This window comes from Lissotriton helveticus, chromosome 4_1 (genome assembly GCF_964261635.1).
Source record: "Lissotriton helveticus chromosome 4_1, aLisHel1.1, whole genome shotgun sequence".
In the NCBI taxonomy this organism is placed as follows: domain Eukaryota; kingdom Metazoa; phylum Chordata; class Amphibia; order Caudata; family Salamandridae; genus Lissotriton; species Lissotriton helveticus.
Window position 1 is genome coordinate 347,950,711 of NC_136063.1, and position 14,702 is coordinate 347,965,412.

Genomic DNA, 14,702 nt, shown 5'->3' on the forward strand with positions numbered 1-14,702 from the left:
TGGACTTTAAAACTACTTGAATGTTTTATGTAATTGGTTAAGTGCCACTCCTTCTCAATCTCATTTTCATCCTTTTCCATCCAAAAAGCGCACAGATAAAGATGAATATTTTACTGGGTGGCATTAAGAATGCTAAAGTCTCAATTTTGGTTTCACTCATGCCCAACCATGAATTCATCTATCTGATCATACTGGTGCGCCGGATACTCCAGCATTTAACAGTGCACTCAAGGCTGCCCTTGCAGGAACACCTCTCAGTGAAAGCAGACTAAGCAGATTTTTGTTGCACAGTCAGGCTCCAAAGACAAAAGGTGAAATATACACAGAAAATACATTTTATTTTTTGAAAGCAACAGGTTCTGTCTCACAATATCTACTACAAAAAACTGCCATGTGAAGTTACAATAAAATGGATTATTCAGGTTGGAAACAAGCATCAACTTTTATTTCAGCAGAGAAGAAACTGCTAATATCCATCAAGAGAGTTTAGTGTCACCTCCCCTCTTCCCCTCATTTATTTACTGCATCATCTGTCCATTGCGGATCTTTACACCCAGAGTAACAATCTTTGTTATCCATTTTATGACTAAATACTTGAAGCATTAGGCCTGCATAACGTTGAGGCTGGTTGCTCCTTCTTGCAGTACTGTTTGCCTGTTGGCACCATGCTCTTTTGCACCTGGGCTTAATTTGTTGCTTCTCTTAGTATTTATTTATTGAATCAGAATTGTTACTTTTATTCAGAGATGAATCTGTTGCAATTATGAATGTCAACCACCAGCCGCGGTCGGCAGTAGGAGTTCCTGCAGGGCGGTGACGTGGGGAGGGGGAGGGGCAGGGTGGGGGTAGTAATGTATGGATTACGGCGTTTAACAGGTAAGTAACATATAAATGAATAAGATGAATTTCGTTGCATGCACTGCATCACCAAATGCGATTCAGTGCTTGCAACAAAAATCGTTTAATTTATTTATATGTTTACTTACCTGTTAAACTCCGTAATCCATACATTACTACACCCCACCCTGCCCCTCCCCCTCCCCTGCAGGAACTCCTACTGCCGACCGCGGCTGTCAACCACTGGTTTTATAAACGGAGCCATGCTTTTGTGTACAAAATCTCAGTGTCTTTGCTGCCATTCACAAAAAGAACAATTGATGAGCAGAATGCAGAACAATGTCATACATTCACCTCAGTATATAGATCTGGGCCTAAATCCATCGTTTATTTTGCTCACCATGTCATTCCAGTTTGGACGCAGCCATATGCAAATCGGTCGTGACTCTGCACCTAACCGGAACAGTGCAGCACGAACTGCCAGGCCAGGTCCTCCCTGGACTGGAAACAAACATCCTAGGACCGGATTCGGGCTTTCAGCCCTCATCAGCCAGGATAGCTTGAATACAGTGGCATGGAGATTATGGGGCCAACGTCTGGGCATACCCATTCCACTTGGGGTGACAACTGCAAAAAGAACAATTGATGGACAGAATGCTGAATACTATCCTACATTCACCCCAGTACAGAGATCTGGGCTTAAATCCATTTTTTTTGGCTCGCCATGCCATTTCAGTTTGGACCCAGCCATATGCAAATCAGTCCTGACCACTGTTCCTAATAAGGTGTGCGCGCACCTTGATCACCCGGAGCGCTCAGTGCCCTTGATCTAGCGCGCACACTGCATGATCCGTGCAAGACCGTTCACGCTGCTGCTTTTAAAACGCGAGCGGTGCGAAATACGGTCATTTTGCGGTTGTGGCGTAAAAGACAATGGTGACACGAGGGAGCGGCAGGTACGTGTCTCCGTTACTGCTCGTGGCGTGAGTGCAGCACCAAAGAGAATCATGCTATAAAATATATTGAACGAGGGAATGTGAGTGATTTGCTCATGCTTGGCAAAGTCTTACATAAAACAATATGGAAATACTCTCTGCCCTGTTACATAGATGTCAGCACTCTCACTTCCTGCAGCCAGGGGTTCAGGTCACTGAGCATAGCTGGCACTTTGTGTGATCTTGGGCATGTTGCAAAGCTGTTCCGTAGTACCTACTGATATGCAAATCATAAAGGGACACAAAGAATCTAAAGTATTTAAAGCTCCCTGCTAGGCATATTCAGCAGAGCATTGCACAATATACCCATGATGCTTCGCTCTAATCTATGTCTAGAAATCTTTCGCAACCAACCGAAAAGCTTAATTTTTTCAAATAAGTGGCGAAGAATTTCTTGACACCCTAGTCGACTACGAGCTTTAGAAATGATAAACATAATTAGGAATTACCAGCCTTGCATCCTTGAGATCAGCTGATAAAATGAGCACCTGGTCTGATTTGGGTAGATATAATTGTACAACAAAAGATTCAGAGTAAGATGCCTTGTCTAAAAGAGACACATATATTCAAAACTATTATAATCAGCAGCAATAATAATAACAACACTCATAGACGTAATATTCTCGTTGAGGCCACAATGCATATTACCAGGGTCTGGAGTGGGGTTGAAACTACGATTGCCTTTAAATTACTTCTTTTTAGGCCTGACTTTAGATAACATCTTTTTGATTTTAGGAAAATGATATACCAGATGCACATAGTTATAGGGATTTTGCACTACAGAGTACAGCATGGGACATTGCGTCAGCCCATTCCAGCTATTGGCTAACTGCATTGCGAGTGACAGCACTCTGCTCCTACCGCCCGCCGTCTTGATTCTCCCCCAAGCTACTGCAAACCCGTCACCCATTTTAATCTTTATCGTTTTAAACCGCGCCTTTACGATTCTGTTTTTAATGTATTGATCTATCTTCGATTAGTGAATACAATTAAACAAATACATACCCAAGTCATTTTGCTGGCCGAGCCCCTACAAAATGACATGGGCTCAGCGCCATCTGGAGTTTTTTTTAACTAATGCTTGATTTTTTTTAATAATGCTTGATTTTTTTTCAATAGCCATGCTGAACAACAGCTGCAATGCTGTATTGCATCAGTGATAACAACTGACAAAGCCAATGGCTCTAATAGGTGAGACCTATTTGCTTTGCCAATGCTTGTTTGTCACATTACACAGACAGCATGCTACATGCTGCTTTCCACAGGGGCGATACTTCGAGGTTATGACATTTGTGCTGCTTTATGTAGAGGTCAGGCTTCTTTCTCTAGCCATACATAGCGGGCACACACTAGGTTCAACGTTCTACTGTGATTCACAAAGAGTTTACGTTGGCCTGCTGTGATGCATAGCGGCCGTGCCCTTTTCGCCGTGACATATCATACCGGGCATGCTGCTTTCTCCTGTGGCAATACATCGAGGGCATATTTCGTCCGAGTCTGCTCACAAGTGTGAGACTTGGGGCAGGCTACTTTCTCCCATGTAATATAGAAAACATTTTACCATTTCATTTATTGCATAGAGGCCATGTTATATTTACCTGCGTTTCACAGAGGGCTTCATGTTTTCTCCTATGAACCAATAAGAGTGGGCAATGTTCATGTATATTAAACAAAGGGCATGCTATTTCTTCTTTGCTGTTTAGAGAGCCCCCTACTTTCTACTGTGATGCCCATATCCTGGCTTACCTAATAGGAAGTGGAGAAAAAACTGGTGTTAAAATGTATTTCCTTCATTTTTTCCCCCCGGGAATGAGGATTTCAGTTTTTGTACAGAATGTGCTGAACTGGCCAAGGAGAACAAGGTTCTTGCAAGGAATTGCTTTTTTAATTAGGATGGAAGCAGTATCGGCAGTTAGTGGATCCATCCGAATTATGATATCCTGGAAACTACTTTGTGTGTCATGCGTCCAGTTGCTCTGTCAATTCCTCATTTTGCCCAGGAGCTGTTCTTCATTTGAGTCTGTGGTTTCCAGTGCTCAACACTGGCCCTTAATCATCAACATCGTCACTTTTCATGAACACCAGTTAGGGGCACATTCATTTATGGTATTGTTTTGCCCATAATCACAGGATGTTGAGCCGATGCTGAGACTCAGATTTGGTTTCCGCGGCTCCGAAGTCTGCAGCTCTGGTAAATATGACACATCCTCCCCTCATTTTCATGGTTAGTGGTTGGTTCTGTTTTAGGCGGCACTAACAGAAGAAATGGGCTGGTGCAAGCTGCCTCCTGACGAGAGCCCTGGCACATATTTATTTTTGCGGCGTAGCGTGCCTGCCACTTGCTCACCTCAAGTAGAGAGAATGCTTAATCTCGCACTTACAATCACCCCGCCCCCGTACATGCTCTCACAACTGCAGGCAGCAGCCTGGCCCCACCGGCATCGTCGGTAGGGTCGGGCCCGAGTCGGTTGAATGGTGAGCAGCAGCTCTCTTTTCTTCAAGGCGGCAGCAGGCACACAAGGGTGGAAGCAGCGGTGTGCGCGTCACCTCACCTACCATGGCCGGACCTCTTGTGTTTTTTTCCATATTCCAAAAAATGTCATCATTGGAGTGTTACAACTTTCCATTGTCTATGGCTCTGAAATAATACATTTCTCAAGCGTGATTTTGATGCTGTAGCAGAGGCGTTACAGCTCAGTCTGAGAAGGGCTAGGATGTGGGTGGGAACATAGGTTTGAGTCTTCTGACTCTGCCGTGACTGTGGAGCCCGCCTCACCGTCCAGTGAGCGCCGGATCCAAGAGGCACCTGTAGTGAACATAACGACTTGGGCGTGACAGGCCCAGCAAACTTAAACACATACCTGCCGGTCCACGCTCTCAGCAAGTTATGGCTACACCAGTTGAGCCGGACCCAGCAGCTGTACTAATCGTGAACGCTCTTTGCTGCAGCTAGCGCAGTGGTCGGCGCCACAATCCTCACCTGCCATTCCCAATAGATTTTGCACACTTTTCTTGACACTCCTGCAAGACACGCTCTGCCATTGCAGCTCGCGGTCTGCGCTGCCTGCTCATCAGCAGTGTTTGGCAGGGTCAGCCATTTCGGTCCTCCTTGCCTCTTCCTCAGCAACGGCGGTGGTGTCAAGGAGGCGCTACAAATGAGTGACCTTGCATTTTTGTGCTCTGATGCGGACCACTGCCCAAAAATGCGTCTGATGTGTGGTACTTGCAGGGCTGGCAGCCGTGCACTATTAGGAAAAGGAATGCAGAAAGTCAACAAGCACGACGTGTGCTTTCAGGATTCTGAAAGCACACATCTTGTTTGAAACTGCGGAGCTGATTATGGGCCTTTGGCAGTTTTATATAGTGCTACCTCGATCTGAAGGTATCAGAGCGCTTTACATAAGCAGCAGTTGCATTAGAGACGGACACATTCATTTTTATGCTACCTATACTCTAGTGCTTCTACACCATCTATTACTTTTCTTCATACTTGTTAGATCTGGGGGTCTCTAATTGGCAGAGGGAGGTACCAATGTCCAAATAGGGACCCTTGCTTCTATTCAAAGTAAGGGGTATGCACTCTTACTTTTCTGTCACCGAATTGTCTGGGACAGGTCGCCCGCATACCTAAAGGATCTAGTCAGCCGATATGAACCAACCAGGACCCTCCGTTCGGAGGGTGCTGGACTGCTGACAGTCCCCAGGATAAGGAAGGCTAGATTAGGTGGACGATCCTTTGCGCTCCAAGCAGCTCAACAATGGAATAAACTTCCTTTTGTTATGAGACTGGAGAGCAGTGAAGCGCGGTTTAGGGCCTTGCTTAAAACTCATCTATACACTGCGTAGTGCATGGGATCTTTATCATGTTGTTTCACTGATAGCTTCAGCTTTACAAGCTCTTTTATTATTATTATTATTTTTTAGATAACCCCAGCTCACCCCCTTGGTAGCAGTTCACAGTACACAGTTTAAGAATATGATTTCAAAAGAGTTCTAGGGTTTGCATCAAAATAATCCACAGTTGCGTGACGTTTAGCCCAAAGTACCTGTAATGCGACAAAGCTATTGTGAAATTGTGAAATTTATAACGCGCTCAGTTACCCAGGGGCATCCCGGCGCTGGACACAGCGAACGAAAAAAAAAAAAGACTCTAACTCAGCCAAAGTTCCAAGTGGAAGCTGCAGCGTTGAAAAACAAGCGATGCGTCACTCCTGAGACCCTGGGGAGGCGATGCGACAGCCCTATTGGAAGCAGCAGGCGTGTTCCGATGAATCTGGGTGATATGTGGAGGGATGCAATACCTTGTATGGATTCCGGTGCGCAGGTTCGGTAGGAAGCGTCTCGCACAAGCACGATGTGACGATCTTCGGGGCGGCGCGATCTCAGGTGCAGCGGCGATATGCAGTGCCGATATTCTCCTCTCGCAGCCCCTCAACGCGTTGGCTCTGCGACGATGTTCGCAGCGACGTGATGTGGTCCGCAAGTAAGCGGTGCGGCGATCTCACCTAGCGACGACAGGCTCTGCAACGATGTTCACAGCGACAGAAATATTCCCGCACCGGGCCGATGCGTTCCGCAAACGAAGGATGCGTCGGTTCTTGCGGTGGCGGTAATTTCCTCGCACTGTCGGGGATGCACTCCGCAAGCGAGCGGTGCGTGAAAATGTGCAGATTGTCTTTGTTTCGCCTTGTCCAGCTTCCCAAACAGCAGGCCACAACTTCCAGAGGCCCCTCAGTCGGATTCTGCACTCTAGGAAGGGCAGAACTCTCTCAGCAGAGTTCAGGGGGGAAGCTGGGGGTGAAGTCCTTTTGCTCCTGGGACTTCTTAACAGGAGGCCAGCTCTCTTCAGGCCCTTGGAGATCTCTTCAAGCATGGGGACTAAGCTCCAACAAAGTCCTTCTCCTCTCCTTGGCAGCAAAGCAACTGCAGATCAGCCCACAAACACACAGCAGGACAGTCCTTCCTCTTCAGTCTTCCAGCTTTCTCCCTGGCAGAGGTTTCTTCTTGATTCCAGGATGATCTAATTTTCTGTAGTCTGGGGCCCTGTACTTATACCCCAAAAAGTCTTTGTTCCCTTTGTGCAGGAGGGCTCTGAGTCCGGTCCAAACCAGTTCTGGAGCACTCTGTTTACATGACTCCTTCTCTCCTTTCACAGTGCAGGGCAGAGACATCAGACACACCACAGGGGGTGGAGCCAGCACTGTGGGGGGCGGGCACAGTCCTATTCAGGTCCCAGGTGCAACTCCTCCCTCCCATCTAGATGCAGATCTCTCTATTCACCACAGGGCAGACTCATTCTGTCTCCTGGAATCCCCCAGCCCTGTCACTCACAAACCAGACAGTCAATTCACAAACAGCCAAAGGCCCACAGACAGGTCAGACAAGAAAGCAGCCACTTTCTAAAAGTGCTGCTTTCAAACACAGGATTTAAAAACCACCTTTCCTAAAAGATGTGTTATTAAATTCTGAGATCAGGGATACCAGACTTGTATGTCTTAACTTGCTCCTATGGGAAGATATGCAGGTAACCACTGTACACAGCATTGATAGCCTATGGACAAGATAGCTTTACAATAGTGAAAAACGAAAATGGCTGTAATTCACTACCAGAGCATGTCACCTGCACTAGTACATGCTCTACCTTTCACTTACACTGCACCCTGCCCAGGGGGGCTACCTTGGGCCTTCAATAGGGGTGTCCAATGTGTACAGAAAGGGAAGGGTTAGGCCTGGTCAGGGGAGACACTGGCCAGGTTGACATGGCAGTTCACAGACTGCACACAGGCACTGCGGTGGCAGGCTGGAGACACCATTTTAGGGTTACTCATGTGGTTGGCACAATCAGTGCTGCAGGCCAACTAGTAGCATTTGTATCACCAGCCCTGGCACACTCAGTGCACTTTACTGGGGACTTCTTGGTGATACAAATATGCCAATCATGGATAACCAATCACAATAACAATTTATACAGAGAGCATATGCACTTTAGCACTGATCAGCAATGGTAAAGTGCCCAGAGTCCTATTGCCAACAACTACGGGTCAGGAAAAATAAAGGAGTAAGAAGCAAAAGGTTTGGGGATAACCCTGCAAAAAGGGCCATTTCCAACAATACTTGCTTTATTGTGCCCTCTCCCCTGTGTTTCCTTTTTATGGTGATTTATTTTTGTAATTCTTTAAATATTCGGTGCTGCACCCTCTCCATTGATAGGCCGAAGCTCTCCTGCCCTGCATGGATTAGTTATGGAACCAGCCTTCACTGCGTCATTACCCTGCAGTGACCAGCTATGACCCATCGCAAGCAGGTAACAAAAGAAGAGATAGACCATTATTGGCACTAGACTCCTGCTGCTTATTGTCACATGTTTGAAATAGAGATACCTTGAGGCCTTCCATATGTGAGGAGTCAAAGGCACAAGCCTTTTCTACTATTTTATAAAAGGGAAAGGATATTTAAATCAGAACCTTTTGGTCTTCTACATTTCAATCCCAAAACAAAGAAAAAAAATGAAAACGCGCACAGTTATTATTTAAATGAAGTAGTTGTAAAGCGGATGCTGTGTTTGATTAGGTTTGCAGGCAGAATGTGGTTCAATATATTCATCTATTTTTAAAAAGCATGTATGTTCATTTTTTACGAACATATAAAATGTGCCTTGAAAATACTATCACATATTTGTCCTGCAATATCAAACACGGGTAAATACTAACATTACTTGTAGTTTGGATTGGGAGCTATAAAATCATCTATGTGAACTGTTTTTCTGTTTTGCGTAAATCCTGTGCAATTGGTGGTTTGGATCTTGGCTTGTGACAACTGCTATACTTTCATAAAGGGGATGAATGCTGAGGCCAGAACTCCCCTCAATTTTCTAACCTGAAAGTTAATTAGCGCCCTAGCAAAAGGCAACAAACTGTGTTGCTAGTGCTTAGTTTGAGCCAGTGGTTGCAGGAGAAGTCTAGGGTTTAAAACATACTGGAGTGGTTAGGGTTGTCTTTAATAATAAGTATGTATTTCTACCCAAACCAACCCTTTTTACCATCATTAGTATAGTGACAGATGAGGAATAAAACATAATTCTTTAACCTATACCATGCAGTTTGCAAGCAGCTCTTTGACACTTAATACGTTTCTGTTCTATATCACAATTGTAACTTATGAACTGCAAGTAACAAAATGATCTCTACAACAAAAGCAGTAACCTACTGAGCTATCCACATAAAATACAGTTCTGATGTGTGTATGGTACACATTTTTGTAACAGGCATATTAACCCTCTGTACTACTTTATGATGAGTCAAAATTGCAAGTAGACAAACAACTCTCTCCAGCAGAAATATTAATCACTGGAAACCTTTACCTTGCAGTCTCAACAATGACCAGCCTTTGTAAAGCATTCACTGCCCTGACTGCGACTTTACCACAAGTTACTTTAACCCAGAAGTTGTTACGACGACTTTTCTGTAGGGGGCTAGTTTTTGGACTGGTGACAAACTAGCTGAAGGGATAGCCAAACATTACTCAGTAGCTTGCACATCAAATTGTAAATATGTTATGTAATTGTGTTTACATGTGATCTTGTACAGGCTCCCAACATTCCCCCCCCCTATGAACAGTGCTCGAGTTGAGGATCTTTAGTAAAATCTTATTATAATACCACCATTGGAGTGCCATGCTTTTCTATACCCAAAATGTACTTGCCTGTGTAACCAATTCATGTAACTGCGTGTATATCTAAATTGAAAACCTGCCTTAAGACACTTCATGTGGCAGTACATGTGTGGAAAGGCACTCTCTTTTCATTTTTTAAGCAAAAGATTGGAATGATATTTGGCGCTGCACCCACACACGCGGGCTGGTTCCTGGCGCACATAGCCTTAATTGCAGCGCACCAAGACCTTATACTGCCGCACACAGAGAATAAAAATTAGAGGGAACATTTGTCCTGACTCCCGATGGGAACAGTCCAGCATGACCTGCCAGGCCAGGTCCTCCCTGGACTGGAAACAAGCATCCCAGGACCGGTTTTGGGCTTTCAGCCCTCATCAGCCAGGATAGCTTGACACCAGAGGAATGGAGAGCACAGGACCCACGTCTGGGCATACCCGTCCCATTCGACAACAACTGATGAACAGAATGCAGAACAATGTCATACATTCACCCCAGTTCAGAGATCTTGGCCTAAATCCATCGTTTATTTGCTCACCATGCCCTTCCAGTTTGGACCCGGTCATATGCAAATCAGACTTGACCCTGCAGGCAATGGGAACAGTCCAGCACAAACTACCTGGACAGGTCCTTCCTTGACTGGAAACAAGCATCCTAGGACTGGTTTCCAGCTTTCAGCCCTAATCAGCCTGGATAGCTTGACTCCAGTTGCATGGAGAGCACGGGACCCACGTCTGGGCATACCTGTCTGACTCGGGGTAACAAATGCAAAGAGAACAATTGATGGACAGTCCTCCATCCATCATCTCCTTGTGTTTGCTTTGTTCGTCCTAAGTTGCCAGGGTATGCCCAGACTTGTGTCCCTTGCTCACTTTACCACTAGATTCAAGCTAGCCTGGCTGATTAAGGGTGTTACCCAGAAACCTGTCCCAGGATGCTTTTTCTGGTTCAGGGAAGACCTAGCTTGGCAGTTCGAACTGGACTGTTCCCATGTGGCAGATGGTCAAAACTGATTTGCATATAGCTGGGTCTGAACTGAGGTGGTGAAGTGAGCTTAAGAATGATGATGGATTCAACCCAGATCTGTGACTGGGGGTGAGTGTCTGAAAAGTTTCAGTGCTCCTTCCATCATCTCCTTGTGTTTGCTTTGTTTGCCCTAAGTTGGCAGGTTATGCCTAGACGTGGGTCCCTTGCTCACTTTGCCACTGGATTCAAGCTAGCTTTGCTGATGAAGGGTATTACCCAGAAACCAGTCCCAGGATGCTTGTTTCTGGTTCAGGAAAGGCCTGGCTTGGCAGTTCGGACTGGACTGTTCCCATTAGGCACATGGTCAAGATTGATTTGCATATAGCTGGGTCTGAACTGAGGTGGCGAAGCGAGCTTAAGAATGATGATGGATTCAACCCAGATCTGTGACTGGGGGTAGGTGTCTGAAAAGGTTCACCGCTCCATCCGTCATCTCCTTCTATTTGCTTTGTTCGCCCTAAGTTGGCAGGTTATGTCCAGATGTGGGTCTCTTGCTTACTTTGCCCCTGGATTCAAGCTCGCCTGGCTGATGAAGGGTGTTACCCAGAAACCGGTCCCAGGATGCTTGTTTCTTGTTCAGGGAAGACCTGGCTTGGTAGTTCGGTCTGGACTGTTCCCATGAGGCACAGGGTCAAGACTGATTTGCCTATAGTTGGGTCTGAACTGAGGTGGTGAACTGAGCTTAAGAATGATGATGGATTCAACCAAGATCTATGACTGGGGGTGAGTGTCTGAAAAGTGTCAGCGCTCCCTCCATCATCTCCTTGTGTTTGCTTTGCTGCCATACGTACATATCCAGTTGCATTACTTTCTCTAGTGATACCTGTCAGTGTAAAATCTTTATTGATTACATGCCAAGTGCTGATGCTTTTTCCACCCCATTCACTGTTGGTTTTGATATTTAGGACTGTTCATGCTTAGGCCTTTATAACTTTTTCTTCAGAAAATGTATTCAGGCTAAATGTGCAAATTATTTTCCAACATAATGGGGATTCTAAAGATATCCAGGGTTTGCAGATTTCCCTGGATTGTAGTAAGAAAGTGACCAAAATGTTGCAAACATATATATATATATATATATTTAAATGGGAAAAAGTGAGATCAGGAAAGTGTGTGTATTTTTCTCTCTCTAAAAATGGCATCAACAAACAACTTATGTCCTATTTTTGTAGTGTCTACCTACTTGCAGTTTGAGGGGGAAATTGGTGTGAAAACAAAGGGTGAACCCACATCACTGTACATTTCTGAAAACAAGACATTATATGTTTACCAAGTTAGCATTCTTCTGTCTTTTATGTGCTGGTGGCTGATGTATAGAAGTTATATACAATTAAACTCTTCATGTTGCAGAGATATATAGTGTACGCTGGGTGTCCAAAAAAGCATGAAACCCAGTGTGATCAATCGAGTTGCAGCTTATAATGGTATTTCAATATGTATCAATGTATTGATTTATAAGGTAAAATCTTATGAATTAAAAATGGGTATGAAGAGAAGCTATGCATTTTTTGAATTTGCAGAAAAATCTAAGTTTAAGAATGGTGGTCATTAGTGTGAATGAAATAGTGGTAGCCATTTTATCATTTGATTAGGATTGCAAAATGGGTTTTCTGTTGCACATTGACTTACTGTTCTGTGTTCCGACCCTCTCCAGATAAAACAGTACCCTTTTGAGTGGGTTCCTCAGTAACAGAACAAGATTCACAGTGCAACATGGAGACACCCTGATTTTCCCTTCAAAGTTTAATCCTTCTGGGATTGTGGGTGGATAGGTTGTTTGGGCCTGGGGTCGAACAGCACCTGGGAGAAATAGCAAAAAAAGATATTTCTTAAACCTTAATACATGGAGCCATCTAGGGTGGTGTGACTTTTCTGGATTAAACTCTTTCATTTGTAGCTAGAATGCTGTGCAAAAATAAATCTTTGACTAAAATCACAGAATATTTTTACACTTATGTGAGGGAAATTTCAAAAATCTATGGGGGATAAAGAAAGGTCCCAACCCCAGTGTTTCTACACTTCTGATGAAAAAGTTACCCAACTTCTATGGATGGGGTCATTACCTATGTCAAGAAAGGCCAGTAGTAATCTGGTGAGATTTAACCACTTTTGGATGGCAGATCGTGGTGTTTACCAACTTTATGCCCATCTTGGGTGAAGGGGAGAGTTAGAATTTTAAATGTCACCAGATTATCAAGCAAAAAACATTAAAAATGAATAACAGAATGGGGTGTGAAGCTTGAGTATTCTAGCATTTCATGGCATCCTCCCCGCCCAACCCTCAGGAAACATTTCTACCCAATTAGAGAAGATTGGAGGGTTTGCTTCCTAACCTCCTGCCCATAGAGTGAAATCCCAACAGAAACTATGTTTTGGTGTTCCAAAAATGTGTGGTGTGAGGTGCTGGCCTGTTTTGGCATTGGGTCCTACCCCTGTGAACCAAATAGTCTTTTTGCCACCAAAGGGATGTTTAACCCTCCCCTTCTTCGTAGGCCCACATGTCAATACTTTTTTCTTTTTTGCAATTTTATATAGAGCAAATAAGTCATGAAGGTATTGAAGCACTTCACATGAGCACAAGTTTCACTATACAAGGACACATGCATATTTGGTAGTCATGGAACAATTAAGTGATTTGCCCAGGATCACATGATTTTGACACGACAGCGAGACTCAAACCTGGTTCCAAAGTTCCATAGTCGGCAGCTATGGCAGTTATGCCACATTATTTCCCATACTACATTGAAAGGAATCCAAATTTCTTCTTGCTTGACTTGTATTCAGGCACTAGACCCAACTGTGGCCGAAAGATTGTTTGGGCTGCAGTGGATTGCAGTATGGCCTGGTGCAAGGACGTACTGAGTTGCACCACATTATTTACAACATAAAATCCTTAGATAGAATTAGGCATGATCACACTGTCCCACTTTGTGCTATGACAAGTTGTTATTTGGGTGTGCCCTGCATAGTCCAGAAATGTTGGCTCAATTGCAAAGAAATCTGCTGTTCTTAGCACATGTGCATACTGTAACATTTCCAGCCAGCGCTGAGGAAAAGGCATTAGTGAAACCCATAGTTGCAGGTCGAAACCACAAATCTATCTTTGACTGAAGCTGGACAACCCCCACCTTGAAAAGGAGGATGCCTGAACTTTTTTGTTGGACCCCTCTGCCGCTCTCTCTCTCTCGCCACACGATAGGGTCCACACTGATTGTCCACTGCCCTAGTGAACCTCCCAAGAGGGATTTGTCTCTGCAATCAAATCTGTAAAACAGTGTAATTGCAAAGGCAAAGAGTTCCCTCATTTGCATGGAGTCACATCCCACCAGAACAGGGAACCAGCCAGCAAAAATGTGTGCTACCATAGTGAAATGTTTGCTCCCCAAGAGGGCAGATAAACCCGAACAACCCAACCTACCCCTGGGATAGCAAGTCTGTTGGGGCTTTAGGGAAGGGTTGTGCAGCCTGATTCCAGGACAGGCCAGCCTCTCCTCATTCTTTTTTTAAAATGATGTCTCTAGCACCCACTGGACTTTCTGCCCTGCCGTCTCATAGGAAGGGCAGGTTGAGGATAAACCTACCAATCTATCACCTGAGGGTCAGAAATACTGTTGGGTCCTTAGGAGTTGGGGCATGGCCCAAAGTCAGTATAGATGACGCCAACCCTTTCTTTAAATTAAAAAAAAAGTCTATACCTGGTATCTAATGCGCTGCCTGCATCCTACATCCCCCAGAGGACAAATAGGGGCAACTCCCCTAATCTGCCCCACCCCGTGTTGGGGAATAAAGTATGTTGGGTTTTTATGGAGTGTGCAGTCCAAACCGAGACTGGCTGGCACCCACTCAATTCATTTTTAAAACAGTTATCACTGGTATCTAGTGTGGCGCTTAGGCCAAATGCATGGATGGGCTACCCGTCACTCCATTACATGGATTAAACAAATAGCCCTGGGGTTTAGTTGACTTATTGCCACACTGGGGAAGAGGGGCAGATTTTTGTTTAACCCCCCAATTTACTCCTCCAGTGGGACATATGGACTGTTGTAGACCTTGGTGGGCAGGGAGAGTAATTGCCAAAGATGCAATCAAGTGCTAGAATCCATTCCTTTGATTCCCGGGTGCCTAGTCAGTGGTTCTCTGCTTGGGAATCTTTGTCCTGTCACAATCCCCAAGCAG

At 44.8% G+C, this 14,702-nt stretch overlaps 1 protein-coding gene across 1 annotated transcript in view; it reads left to right on the forward strand.

Annotated features, from left to right (window-relative positions):
- CSMD3 (CUB and Sushi multiple domains 3) overlaps positions 1–14,702 on the forward strand; it is a 3,006,114-nt gene that overhangs the window by 2,514,169 nt on the left and 477,243 nt on the right. The window lies entirely within an intron of this gene.